The sequence below is a fragment of the Euphorbia lathyris genome, chromosome 5, assembly GCF_963576675.1.
Source record: "Euphorbia lathyris chromosome 5, ddEupLath1.1, whole genome shotgun sequence".
NCBI lineage: Eukaryota > Viridiplantae > Streptophyta > Magnoliopsida > Malpighiales > Euphorbiaceae > Euphorbia > Euphorbia lathyris.
The window spans coordinates 72,786,591-72,801,213 of NC_088914.1; the positions used below are offsets into that span (position 1 = coordinate 72,786,591).

The 14,623-nt window shown below is 40.0% G+C and overlaps 1 non-coding gene across 1 annotated transcript; it reads left to right on the forward strand.

The window, feature by feature from the left end:
• Window positions 1-14,096: 14,096 nt before the first annotated feature.
• LOC136231541 (small nucleolar RNA R71) lies at window positions 14,097-14,203 on the forward strand. The gene has a single exon (XR_010689914.1). It is a non-coding gene; the product is annotated as a small nucleolar RNA R71 (small nucleolar RNA).
• The last annotated feature ends 420 nt before the right edge of the window (window positions 14,204-14,623 follow it).

Consider the following 14,623-nt stretch of genomic DNA (forward strand, 5'->3'; position numbering starts at 1 on the left):
CCGCCGAAACTCAAAAACTCTTCGGTTAGGACTTAGATCTATGCATAAGGATGCTATAGTTCCAATTTCGAGTGATTCGGACGGTCGAATCTCCGTAAATCGAAGAAACGGTGAAGAAACGGTCGAAGAACGATTTGATAAAAATGAAAGCAAATGAAACAGAAAAGTAAGAAAAGAAGAATAAGGAAGATGCTCAAATGTCTGGGATTTATATTCCAAATTCGGCAAATATCTCTTTTGATCCTCCATCTTTATATAATATTTTAAAAATTATCATAACTTTTAATTTACATATAAAACCCTCAAATTAACTCCAAACTTTTCCTATAGTACCAAATTAACTTCACACACCCAATAATTACAATATATACTAATATCAAAATATAAATTTTAGAAATTTAGACACGGACGTGACAATTTCTCTGTTGGCCTGGTTTTGAGCGAACAGGGCATGGAACTTGGTAAGAATGTCTTCGTTGGAGAGCTTGGCACACTTCTGGTAAAAGCCAAATCTTTGGCTTGCTCGATCTGTTCCGACTCGGAGGATACTGACACAGTGGGTTCATTCTTTCGCTTTCTACTTTCAACTCTTTTGGCTTCCACAAAATCCAGCATCCAGACCCATTTCCCGTTGACCATCCTTCCAAACAACATACTCTGAAGGCTCTTCAAATCTATCTGGTCTGGATGGTTAATCACCATGAGCCGGTTCTTATCCTCTGGTTTGAACACCCCAATGGCTTCCGCTATAGGGGTTACAATACTACCACAGCAGATGACCGACGAGTTCTTCTTTCCAAACGCACTAATATACTTCTCGAACCAGAAACCCAGGTTCATCCTTTTTCCTTGCACCATACTCCACAGAGCGGTGAGGTCGGCATGAGGTATGGTGGCCTGATTCTCATGTGCGAATATGGTGCATGAGACCAGCTTGTGCAGATACCTGATAGCATAATCCTCGATAGCCGACGCCTTGGATGCACTTCCATCATAACTTGGCTGGCCCGAGATTGAATTCCAGAAAGTCGAAGGGATGAACTCATCAGAGGTTTCTGTGAACGCCCCTTTGTATCCTTCTGTTGTCCTAAAAACAGACTCTAGCAAGTGCACTAGATACAAGTAATAAAATGATAAGTAGAGTATCATCTCCTCAGGGATTGATGACCAAATTTTACTAGAAAAACCTTGCAGAACAGGGTGTTCGTGGTGTGTGATTTTCTTTAGTTGAGAAATGATTTGATATGGTGAATAGAAATACTAATGATAAAGATTCAGTCTCAGAAAATGTGTTTTGGTTATGATAAAACGAGAGAACAGGCTAGGCCTCAGCGGAACAGGTTACTTTCAGCCTCTAACATCATATTTATTCATGAATGACATAAAGTGAAGTCAAGGTCTCTGTTTTAAAGATCACTTAAGTCAACTTTCGTGTGTTCTTAAGATTCTAAGATGTACTACAACCTTAAGGGCCCTTAATGTTGGTTCTTTCTTGCATTATGATCGAAACAGCATTTCTGTTTAGAAAACCCCTTGATACAACCCCCTAACATTCCTGTGTCGGGGTTTGGACGCTTGATAAAAGGTTCCGTGAAGATGGAAGCAGTGTCCTATCATTCATCTAACACTAAGATACATGCATTTAGCAATAGAGTGAAAGCTTTATCAAGCACAACAACATATAGCATCATTCATTCATAAATAAGAAAATTAGAAGACTTACATAACCAGTCCTTGCTGGCCAAGCCCGTTCAGTTGACTACTCACTCATAATAATGAGTGAACAGCCATAGAAATTGCAATAACTCTCCATTAATGGAGTTAGGTCTCCAAAAATAAAGAGAACTCTCGTGGAAGATGAAGTTTTAGCCCCCCAAAAAGTTATCTCTCTCATTTTACAGTAATCTATTTAATTAGGAGGAAAGAAACATAAAATATACTAAAAAGTACACTAAACAGCCGTTCTGACAGATTATGGCCACTTGAACACTTCAAGGCCCTAATCTTCTTCAACAAGCTAGATCTCCACTGGTCCCACGTCTTTCCTTAGCTGTCTTCCATCTCTTTACATGCTATTACCCTTTGGTCCATAGATTTCCCTTTAATTTGTCCTGCAACGGGCTGTTTGATAGCAGTTTCCATTTTTCTTCACAAAATCTGTAATAAGGGTTATTTAGTCCTAACTTGATAACAATTAACATCCCATAAGCTCATTTTTTGTGAAATAAAATATGGTTATTAGGGTCAATTATGAACCCATCAAATACCCCCAAATTGAACTTTTGCTTGTCCTCAAGCAAACACAACAGAAAATAGAGAAAAGAACAACAAAAAGGGAAAAGCACAGAAAATAAAAACAAAAGGGAATGACATAGAAACAAGGCAATGGAGAAAACATAAGAACAAGAACTGGAACAGATCTAGAAGAGATAATAGAGAACAAAAAAGAAAAAAAAAACAACAACAGCAGAACTTTATTCAACTTTCAACTAACTCAACCTTTGATTAACACACAAGACCTTGATAAAAATGTGGTTAGACCAGATCTAAAACATGCATTCCAATTCAAGAAATTCATCAAAGCTTAAGGTTGAACTTCAAAATTCAATCAAACAACTTGTATGCCCCAAAGCGCCTCACCAAGGAAGGAATTTTCACTCACTCTCAAATGGCCTTTGTTGCCACAAGGAAGGGAATGGAACTTCACTCCTCAGCTCAGTACACACATCAATAGGCTATGATTTTGCTTATTGGCCTTATCTCCACGGATTAAAAATTATCCAAACATAGTCAAAAGGTCTTAAACATAGGTTGTAATGTTAGGCTAAGGCTAAGGTATGGAAGTGAATGGCAATTTAAGTGTAAGAATTCTATCTACATGCAATGAAATTCAACCATACTCAGTTCTTAACACTAAGCAATTATGCCACAACCTAATCACTCTACACAGCCAGTTTCAGAACATTGGCCAAACTATTCTTCAAACACACCATAGACAACCATCCAAACATTTCATTCCAGGCTCAAGATATGAACATGTGTCCTGAAAATGAAAATACTTTATTCAAAGATATTTTTGTCATCTTCTAAAATTCCTATTTGGGATTTTTATTTTTATTTTTTTTTCTTTTAACCTTATTCAAAAAATGGTCCTCACTCCATCATCATCCCTCAAATGTCATCATCTCAACAATTTTATCATTACACACTCCCATTTTCTCAAAAATGTATTTTTCTTTAACTAGAGCAACTTGTTCTGAGGCATGAGACAAATTCAAGGCATTTTGGGATTAAAGTGAAGGGAATTGGTTCCTTTAAGTAGTGTTTCAGAAAGAATAGGCTAAGGCACAAGTTGGTTATCCTAAAAGTGTGAGTGCAATGCACGGGTAAGCTTTTTGTGGAGTGAATTTGGGATCTAAATGCCTTTTTCATTCTATGTTCTTCCAAAATTTTACCATTTTGACTAGGCAACCAAAGCAAAACCTACCTAAAGACAATATGTACTAGCCCTCTCACAAAGAATCAATGCATTTACATGCTAATGTAGGCTCAAGTTCTCACAATTTAGGGCTTTTACATGCACTAGGGCTTAAGGTCCTCTAATTGAATTTTGAATTAAAACCCAAAATTTTCAGAACTTCTATCTTTTGAAAATTGAATTATCACTGGGTTCACCACACACTAAATTTGAGGTGCAAGCATGCAATCATTGATTGGCAATTGAAAGTCCTTTTTTTAATATATATATTATTCTGCTGCTATATACAGAAAGAAAGGAAAAACAGAGAGCAAAAACTAGAAACAGAACATGCTATTCAGAAACAGAGAACAACACAGAATTTTTAGACATTTAACACAAAGTACGAGGAATTAAGAAAAACTGCGAACATGTACTAACATTTACAAGATAGAAAAAGAAAGGGAATGACACAACATTTGGGGTTCGAATGACACACTAACAACCATATCAAGCAAGTGTCTAATTTTGAGTTTCCTCAAATTTTCACAAGCTAATTTCACCTTTCAATCACAGTTTTCATCAAAATTTTAGGGCTTTTATCCCGTTCTCACAACAAATATATCAAGATATTCATTTTCTTTCCCCACACCCAAATTAAAATATAACATTGTCCTCAATGTTAAACTTAAACACCGTGAGAGTGGAAATTTGCAGATTATCAACAAGCATGCAGTAAATAAGAAATTAGAAGTAGGGTTAGATTCGTTACCGAAAGAGGAAGACAGCAAACACCCCCAAATTAATTTGGTAAAAATTCAAACTCCATCCTAATTTTAGGAAATGAAAGTTTAAAACCTTTGCCAACAAAATTTATGAAGAACCACAAAATTCAACATTAGTCATGTTAGTGCATAAAAATAACAAAATTAAAAAGGAATTTAGCACAAATCTAAATAAGGGATAGATAAATTGGGGGTTGCCCAATTAGTTTGCTGCAATTGGTGTTTGCAGCGAACACACTGTTCTCTTTGAGTCATGGTGGATCCTGGAAATGGACGGTCTCAACTACTCCTGGTTTAAAAATTTCTACAGCCCGATGAAGGAACACCTTGTTCACAATGTAAGGTTTAGACGATCTGCACTTCAATTTTCCAGGGAACAGCCTCAACCTGGAATTATACACGAGCACTTTCTGCCCTTCATGTAATTCCTTCCCTAAAATCTTTTTATCACGCCACCTTTTGGGGGTGGGTATATCAGGTGGTTCTTTGTGTGAGGGCCCAATTGTGTTTGGTGGAAATGGTGGTTTTGTTGTTGTTTCTAGGGAACAGCCTGTTCCTAGGGAACAACCTGTTCCTTCACAGATATTCACTTCTTCCCCCAGCAGTGTTTCCAAAGTGTCTTGGTGATAGTCCTGCAAAACAGACGAGGTGTGGCATACATCCAAAAAATAGCATGTATCATCACTTGAGTTAGCACGTCTCATGGCCTCATTCATCCTAAAAATTATTTCTTCACCATTTATCCTTAAAAACAATTGTCCCTTTTCAACATCTATCAAGGCCCTACCCGTAGCTAAAAATGGTCTCCCTAAAATGATGGGCACATGTAAATCCTCATCTATGTCCATGATAATAAAGTCTACGGGTAATATGAATTTCCCCATTTTAACTAGCACATCCTCCACAATTCCCCTAGGATAACGTACAAATCTATCTGCTAATTGAATCGACATCCTAGTAGGTTGAGGTTCTCCCAAGCCTAGCCTAGCATAAACAGAATACGGCATAAGATTGATACTAGCTCCAAGGTCACACAATGCATTTTCAATATTCAATTTACCAATGGAACAAGGGATTGAGAAACTCCCTGGATCTTTGAGCTTTTTAGGAAGCTGCTGCCTGTTCTGCAGTATTGAGGAACAATCTCGATTCAGTTGGATCATGGAGATGTTCTCAAGCTTTTTCTTGTTGGACAAAATATCCTTCAAGAACTTGGCATAATTTGGCATCTGAGCCAGAGCTTCCACAAATGGAATGTTGATGTGTAACTTTCTCAATGTATCAAGGATTTTGGAGTTTTGCTCATTCAACTTTTGATTCACAAGCCTTGCTGGATAAGGAACATGTGGTACATAGGGAGGAGGTGGAATATACTTCTCTTTAGGTTCCTCCTGGACTTGAATAGGCTCATGTTCTTTAGCAACCTGCCTGGTGGCCTCTGGAACAGTCTGTTCCTTAACAGTTTCAGCTTCTTTTGAGGTACCTACAACATCAACAAATTTTTTAGTTTTAGTAAGGGTAGAGAGTTCTTTACCAGACCTCAGCATGATAGCCATGACATCTCCTTCAAGATTAGGCTCAGTATTGCTTGGAATGACACCCTTTCCCTTAGATGAGCATGAATATGCCAATTGATGCATTTGAGTCTCCAGATTCTTGATGGAAGCCTCAGTTTGCTTCATGAACTGCATCACCATGGTTTTCAAATCTGGATCAACCTCTTCTTTAGTTTGAACAGGCTGTTTGTACTGTTGCTGAGGTTGTTGTTGGTATTGCCCTCTTTGTTCCTGCTGGTACCTAGGTTGTTCTTGCTGATTTTGCTAATGGGTCCACTCAAAGTTGAGATGATTCATGGAACCAGAATTATATGTGTTTGAGTACGGATTGGGTGGATTTCTTTGATTGTACCCAACATAATGACATTGTTCTTGGTTGGCTTTGCTCGGTTTAACTCTTGGGCAATTGATATCGAGGTGTTGACCACCACAAAAGTCAAATTCATCAGAAAATGAAGGTTCACTATGAATGGAAGACACATTCATCTTGCTGATTTGCTTAACAAGCTGTTCCACCTGAGTTATCACCTTTGAAACAACATCAGAATCTGAAATCTTCTTCCCATCACTCCTCACCGAGTGCCAATTGTAACTTGTATTGACAACCCTTTCAAAGAGATCATATAGAGCTTGCGGTTCAAGATCTTCGGGGCTACCATTTGTAATGGACTCAATTTGAATTTTATAGGTATTGGTGACTCCATTGTAGAAATTCTGAACTTGCATCCACATGGGAATGCCATGGTTTGGTACCCTTCTCAAGAGCTCCTTGTAACGTTCCCAAGCCTCGGCTAACGACTCATTTTCTTCTTGCATAAAACGAGAAACCTCGTTTCTCAACTTGATAGCTTGCTGTGGTGGGAAGTACTTCATCAAGAACGCACTAGCCATCTCTTGCCAAGTAGTTATTGATCCGGGTTGAAGGTTCTTCAACCAAACTCTTGCTTTATTCTTTAGAGAGAAAGGAAACAGCTTTAACCTTATAACATCATCGGCTACCCCCCTATTTGTTCTGAAAATGTTACACATTGCAACAAAATCCTGAATATGAGCATTGGGGTCTTCATTGTGGTATCCACCGAACTGAACAACAGTTTGAAGCATTTGTATCATGGATGGCTTGATTTCGAACAGGTTGTTCCCCTCATTAGGCAGCACAATACATGATGAGTGCCCTTCAGTGGTAGGTCTTGAATAGTCTCTGATTCTCATGACTGGTGGATTATTGTTTTCACCTTCTTTTTCTTGAAAAGGTTGTTCTGGTACTCTTCCAGCCATTCTTCTTTGTCTTGCTCGTCTAGCTGCTGCCTGGTTCCTTCTACACGTTCTTTCTAACTCAAGATCGATAAGAAAGGCTGTACTATTAAACAAACAGATTAAAAACACCTTGTTTCATAGAAATTTTCAAATAAAATTGTTCCTTTCAATCCCCGGCAACAGCGCCAAAAACTTGTTGTCCTAAAAACAGACTCTAGCAAGTGCACTAGATACAAGTAATAAAATGATAAGTAGAGTATCGTCTCCTCAGGGATTGATGACCAAATTTTACTAGAAAAACCTTGCAGAACAGGGTGTTCGTGGTGTGTGATTTTCTTTAGTTGAGAAATGATTTGATATGGTGAATAGAAATACTAATGATAAAGATTCAGTCTCAGAAAATGTGTTTTGGTTATGATAAAACGAGAGAACAGGCTAGGCCTCAGCGGAAGAGGTTACTTTCAGCCTCTAACATCATATTTATTCATGAATGACATAAAGTGAAGTCAAGGTCTCTGTTTTAAAGATCACTTAAGTCAACTTTCGTGTGTTCTTAAGATTCTAAGATGTACTACAACCTTAAGGGCCCTTAATGTTGGTTCTTTCTTGCATTATGATCGAAATAGCATTTCTGTTTAGAAAACCCCTTGATACAACCCCTAACATTCCTGTGTCGGGGTTTGGACGCTTGATAAAAGGTTCCGTGAAGATGGAAGCAGTGTCCTATCATTCATCTAACACTAAGATACATGCATTTAGCAATAGAGTGAAAGCTTTATCAAGCACAACAACATATAGCATCATTCATTCATAAATAAGAAAATTAGAAGACTTACATAACCAGTCATTGCTGGCCAAGCCCGTTCAGTTGACTACTCACTCATAATAATGAGTGAACAGCCACAGAAATTGCAATAACTCTCCATTAATGGAGTTAGGTCTCCAAAAATAAAGAGAACTCTCGTGGAAGATGAAGTTTTAGCCCCCCAAAAAGTTATCTCTCTCATTTTACAGTAATCTATTTAATTAGGAGGAAAGAAACATAAAATATACTAAAAAGTACTAAAAAGTACACTAAACAGCCGTTCTGACAGATTATGGCCACTTGAACACTTCAAGGCCCTAATCTTCTTCAACAAGCTAGATCTCCACTGGTCCTACGTCTTTCCTTAGCTGTCTTCCATCTCTTTACATGCTATTACCCTTTGGTCCATAGATTTCCCTTTAATTTGTCCTGCAACGGGCTGTTTGACAGCAGTTTCCATTTTTCTTCACAAAATCTGCAATAAGGGTTATTTAGTCCTAAATTGATAACAATTAACATCCCATAAGCTCATTTTTTGTGAAATAAAATATGGTTATTAGGGTCAATTATGAACCCATCACCTTCCGACTCCAAGTCATCGTCATCCGCCGCTCCCAGGAGATTGTTGAATATGTTCAAGGATGGCCGTTGAGTGTGGTTCATGAGCCGGAAACTAAATTTCCCTTCCTCATCAGGGTCGGTGATTTCGGGATTATGTTTGAAAGTTGCAAGAAACTCCAAGGTGAGTTCTTTATATGCCGGTTCTTTCATCTCGAAGAAGCACCCGAAATGCCCCGCCTCCATGAGTGTCCTCACTCTTTCAGCAAGCCTGAGTCTTTTCAATGTATCCCAGCACACGGTTCTGATTGGCCCAAACTCAAGCTGAGGAAGATCATCATAATATTTTTGTGTGGCGGCGTCCTTGAACTGGGAGAGCTTCTTTACTAATTTCTCGTCGGGAACAAATGCAACCATGCTTGTGCCCATCATTTTGCTCTTCCCCTTTTCTTTCTTTGTGCCCTCGATTTTAACTTGCTTTCCAGATCCTCGAGTCCTCATCCTGTGCTCAAGTCTAAATAGGGTTTCCCAACGATAACAATCACATAACATGTGGGGAACAGTGTGAAAGAGATGTGTGAAGGAAATTCGAATAAGGGTCCGTAATGTGGTCGGTCTCCTTAAGTAGGGAGAAGAATGAAACGGCCTGTTGCCTACCCATCATTATGACAGCGCTTAAATGAACGCCACCTGTACGAGTGGTTGGCAACAGGCGCGTTCAGTCGAAGAGACTCCTGGGTGGCGAACGGTCACTTTTCTAAATTTGAATTCACTACTCTCCTATCCATTTGGTTTTATCGAGAAAGGAGAAGTAGTAGAATATAATAAGTACTGAGTGACAGATGATTAGATGTTTACTTTTTTCTGTCCACAGTTCGCCTCCTTTTTCCCAAGGAACTCTTAAATAAAAATTTATTTCATTCTCCTACTTAGAACAAGTAAAACTGTAAAACTTGGCCCATATGGAAGGGTAAAAGTTTTACGTCTTTGCTTGCACAGGAATTACCGAAATCACGGACCATCATATGACACGAAATTGATCTTAACTACTCTAAATATTATTTGACAAAACTGGAAATGTAAACTATTTAAAATGCAATGTTACTTGTGCTACAATTGGTGTTTGTAGCGAACACCCTGTTTGTGCTTCTATTGGCTTGGGGGATCTTGGAAGTGGATTGTGTCGATCTTCCTTGTGTGATCATTCTCTAGATAGGATTTCAATCTTTGCCCGTTCACTTTAAAAGGTTCCTGACCCTCCTTGCCAATTTCGACTGCTCCATGACCAAACACCTTGTGTACCAGATACGGCCCCGACCATCTTGATTTCAACTTTCCAGGAAACAACATGAGTCTTGAATTGGACAAGAGAACTCTCTGTCCTTCGTGAAACGTCTTCGTCTAGATTTTTCTATCGTGCCACATCTTGGTCTTGTCCTTGTAATTTACAGCGTTTTCATACGAAAACAGCCTGAACTCTTCCATATCACAAAGTTGCAGTCTTCTCTGGTCTCCCACAGCCTGTTGCTCAAAATTTAAGAAGGTTAATGCCCAAAAGGCCCTATGTTCCATTTCAACCGGCAAATGACAGGACTTGCCGTACAATAATCTAAACGGGGACATTCCAATTGGTGTCTTATAAGCCGTCCTATACGCCCAAAGAGCATCGTCAAGCTTGTTTGCCGAGTCTCTCCTAGAATTTCCAACAGCTTTCTCTAAAATTCTTTTGATTTCTCGATTCGAAATCTCAACCTGTCCACTTGTTTGTGGATGGTAAGGTGTGGCAATTCTGTGAGAGACTCCAAGCTTGCCCATCAGCTTCTCAAATTTGGCGTTGCAAAAATGGGTTCCTTGATCACTAATGATCACTCGTGGGACCCCGAATCGGGCAAACAGCCTTTTCAGGAATTTGACAACCACACGAGCGTCATTGGTGGGACTAGCCATTGCTTCAACCCACTTGCTTACATAGTCGACAGCCATTAAGATATATTTATGCCCAAAAGATGTAGGGAATGGTCCCATGAAATCAATTCCCCATATATCAAAAATTTCACAAACAACAATGTTATTGAGGGGCATGGCATTCCTAGCTGAAATATTACCTGTTCGTTGGCACTCATTGCAAGTGCGCACAAACGAATTGGCATCTTTAAAAAGTGATGGCCAGAAAAAACCTGATTGGAGTACTTTGGCTGCAGTCCTGCTGGCGCTATGATGTCTTCCCGCTTCTCTGTCATGACAATGGCTCAAAACAGCCTATCCTTCCTCGTGAGATATGCATTTGCGAATAATTTGATCGGCGCACAACCTGAAAAGATAGGGTTCGTCCCAAAAAATAATATTTAATTTCTGTATAGAACTTCCTCCTTTGGTTAGTGGACAGGCTATGAGGTTTAAGAGAACTGGCTAGATAATTGGCGATGTCGGCAAACCATGGAGCAGGCTGTATGGTATACATATGCTCGTCAGGAAAATTTTCCAAAATCTCTTGTTGTTCCTGGCTGCTTTGGTGAGAAATTCTTGACAAGTGATCAGCTGCTACATTTTTCGTGCCCTTCTTATCCTTAATTTCGAGATCAAACTCTTGAAGCAATAGTAACCACCGTATCAATCTTGGCTTTGCATCCTTCTTTGCGAACAAGTAGCGTAGTGCAGCGTGGTCTTTGTGAACAATGACTTTTGACAAAACCAAGTAGGGGCGAAATTTGTCGAAAGCATACACTACTTCAAGGAGCTCCTTCTCGGTAGTGGTATAATTCTGTTGGGTCTCGGTCAATGTTTTTCTTGCATAATATATAGGCCTGAACTTCTTCTCAATCCTCTGCCCAAGAACAGCTCCCACACACGTATCGCTAGCATCACACATCATCTCAAACGGCTGTTCCCAGTCGGGACCTGCCAGTATGGGCGAGTTGATCAGCTTGCCTTTCAACAATTCAAAGGCTTTAAGACAACTTGTGTCGAATGAGAATTCTGCGTCTTTATGTAGTAAAGCTGACAAAGGCAGCGCGATCTTTGAAAAATCCTTGATAAATCTTCTGTAGAACCCGGCGTGTCTAAGGAAACTTCTCACATCCTTCACATTAGTTGGAACAACCAGTTTCTCTATCACTTCCACCTTAGCTTTATCTACTTCCATCCCCTTTTCCGAAACTTTATGCCCAAGAACGATTCCACCAGTAACCATGAAGTGGCATTTTTCCCAATTCAAGACTAAGTGGGTCTCCTTGCATCGCACGAGCACAGCCTCTAGGTTGTTCAGACAGTTCCCAAAAGAGTTTCCATAAACAGAGAAGTCGTCCATGAAGATTTCTAGAGTGCGCTCCACCATATCATGAAATATAGACATCATGCATCTTTGAAACGTGGCTGGAGCATTGCACAATCCAAACGGCATGCGCCTGTAGGCATATGTCCCATACGGACATGTAAAAGTTGTCTTCTCTTGATCTTCACTGTGGATTGCAATCTGATTGTACCTCGAGTATCCGTCAAGGAAGCAATAAAATGCATACCCTGCTAATCGTTCTAACATCTGATCAATGAATGGCAAAGGGAAGTGATCCTTCCTTGTAGCTTCGTTGAGCTTCCGGTAATCCACACAAACTCACCATCCTGTTATGGTTCTCGTGGGGACCAACTCGTCTTTCTCGCTGAGCACCACTGTGGTTCCTCCCTTCTTTGGCACAACATGAACAGGGCTTGTCCACACGCTATCGGAGATTTGGTAAATAATTTCGGCATCCAGTAGCTTGATCACCTCTTTTCGCACTACCTCCTTCATGTGGGGGTTCAATCTGCGTTGTGGCTGGATAGATGGCTTGTGATCCTTTTCCATCAAAATTCTGTGAACACAGACTGTTGGACTAATACCTTTGATATCATCAATTTTCCATGCTATTGCATCCTTGTTTCTTCGCAGTACCTCCATGAGTTGAGCTTTCTGATCAGGAGTTAACTTTGAAGATATAATCACTGGGCTCCCGCTAGGTGGTTCCAGGAAGGCATACTCGAGATGTGAGGGTAAAGGTTTTAGTTCGGGTTTAGACAATGGTACAGTGGGTATTTCAGGTGGTTCTTGATGAGTGGGAATAGTAGGATCTGGAGGAAGTGTAGGCAAGTTGGTTTCAATGGAACAGCCTGTTCCTTCACATAGGTTCACCTCTTCTCCCAAGAGAGTCTCTAGAGTGTCCTGTTCCTGTTCCTGCAAAGTGGAAAGACTTTGGAAATCATCTAAGAAACAACATGTGTCATCAATAGTGTTAGCTCGTCTCATCGCCTCATTCATTTTGAAAATGATTTCTTCTCCATTAATTCTCAAAAATAGTTCTCCCTCTCCCACATCGATCAATGCTTTACCCGTTGCTAAAAACGGTCTACCTAGGATAATAGGAACATGCAAGTCCTCATCTATGTCCATTATGATAAAATCAATAGGTAATATGAATTTTCCTACTTTGACCAACACATCTTCCACAACTCCCCTAGGGTAACATACTGATCGATCGGCCAACTGAATAGACATTCTGGTTGGTTGTGGTTCCCCTAATCCTAGCTTAGCATACACAGAATATGGCATAAGGTTTATGCTAGCTCCTAGGTCACATAGTGCATTTTCAATATTTAACTTGCCAATCGAACAGGGAATAGAAAAACTCCCTGGATCTTTTAGCTTTTTCGGAAGTTGCTGCTTATTCTGGAGTATTGAAGAACAATCCCTGTTGAGTTGGATCATTGAGATGTTTTCCAGCTTTTTCTTGTTTGACAAGATGTCTTTCAGGAATTTTTCATACGTCGACATCTGGGCAAGTGCTTCCACGAAGGGAATGTTGATATGCAACTTCCTTAAGGTGTCGAGCACCTTAGAATTTTGTTCTTCCAGCTTCTTGTTAATTAACCTCGTTGGATAAGGTACAGGTGGAACATAGGGTGGAGGTGGCTTGTACATCTTTCCTCGTTCCTCTTGATCTTGATCACTGGTGGATTTAATCCCGACGGTTTCTTCTTGACTAGGAACAGTTTGTTCCTGCTCTCCTTCAACTTGAGTTTGCTTACCAGATCTCAAAGTGATGGCCATGACATCGCCCTTGGGGTTTGGCTCTGTGTTGCTTTGCATTATTCCCTTTCCTTTTGACGTAGATGCAGCTAGTTGATGGACCTGTGTTTCCAGATTTTTATATCTTGGTTGTTCTTGCTGATTAGGCTGGCCTGTCCATCCGAAATTTGGATGATTTCTTGTTGCGGGGTTGTAGGTGTTTGAGTATGGATTTGGTGGATTTCTTTGATTATACCCGACATAATCACATTCTCCCTGCTCACATTTCCCTTGTTTAACTCCAGGGCAGTTGATGTTGAAATGACGCCCTCCACAAAAATCACATATGTCATTGAACGGCGGTTCGTTGTGAATTGACGACACATTTATCTTGCCGAGCTGTCTGGCAAGCTGTTCCACCTGGCTGGTCAATTTTGACACAACATCATCATTTCTCGTTCTTTTTCCTTCACTCCTGGCGGAGTGCCAGTTATAACTCGTGCTCACTACTCTCTCAATAAGGTCATACAAGGCTTGTGGTTCAAGATCTTCAGGGTTTCCATTGGCAATGGATTCGATCTGGATTTTATAAATGTTGGTGACTCCATTGTAAAAGTTCTGCACTTGCATCCATATGGGGATGCCATGATTGGGTACCCTTCTTAGTAGTTCCTTGTATCTTTCCCATGCCTCGGCTAAGGATTCATCCTCTTCTTGCACGAAATGGGATACCTCGTTTCTGAGTTTAATGGCATGTCTTGGTGGAAAATATTTCATCAGAAATGCGCTGGCCATTTCTTCCCAAGTGGTGATCGTCCTTGGTTGCAAGTTTTTCAACCAGTTCTTTGCTTTATCTTTTAGAGAAAAGGGAAACAACTTTAGCCTGATCACATCGTCAGAAACTCCTCGGTTTGATCTGAAAGTGTTGCACAGTGTTATGAACTCCTGGATATGCCCATTTGGATCTTCCGACTGGTATCCATTAAACTGTATTGCTGCCTGCAATATTTGTATCATAGATTCTTTCACCTCAAACATGTTGTTTCCTTCGTTGGGCAACACAATGCACGACGAATGTCCTTCCGTGGTTGGCCTCGAATAGTCTCTGATTCTCATAACAGGAGGATTGTTATTCTCTCCTTCTTCCTCTTGATTTGGTTGAACTGG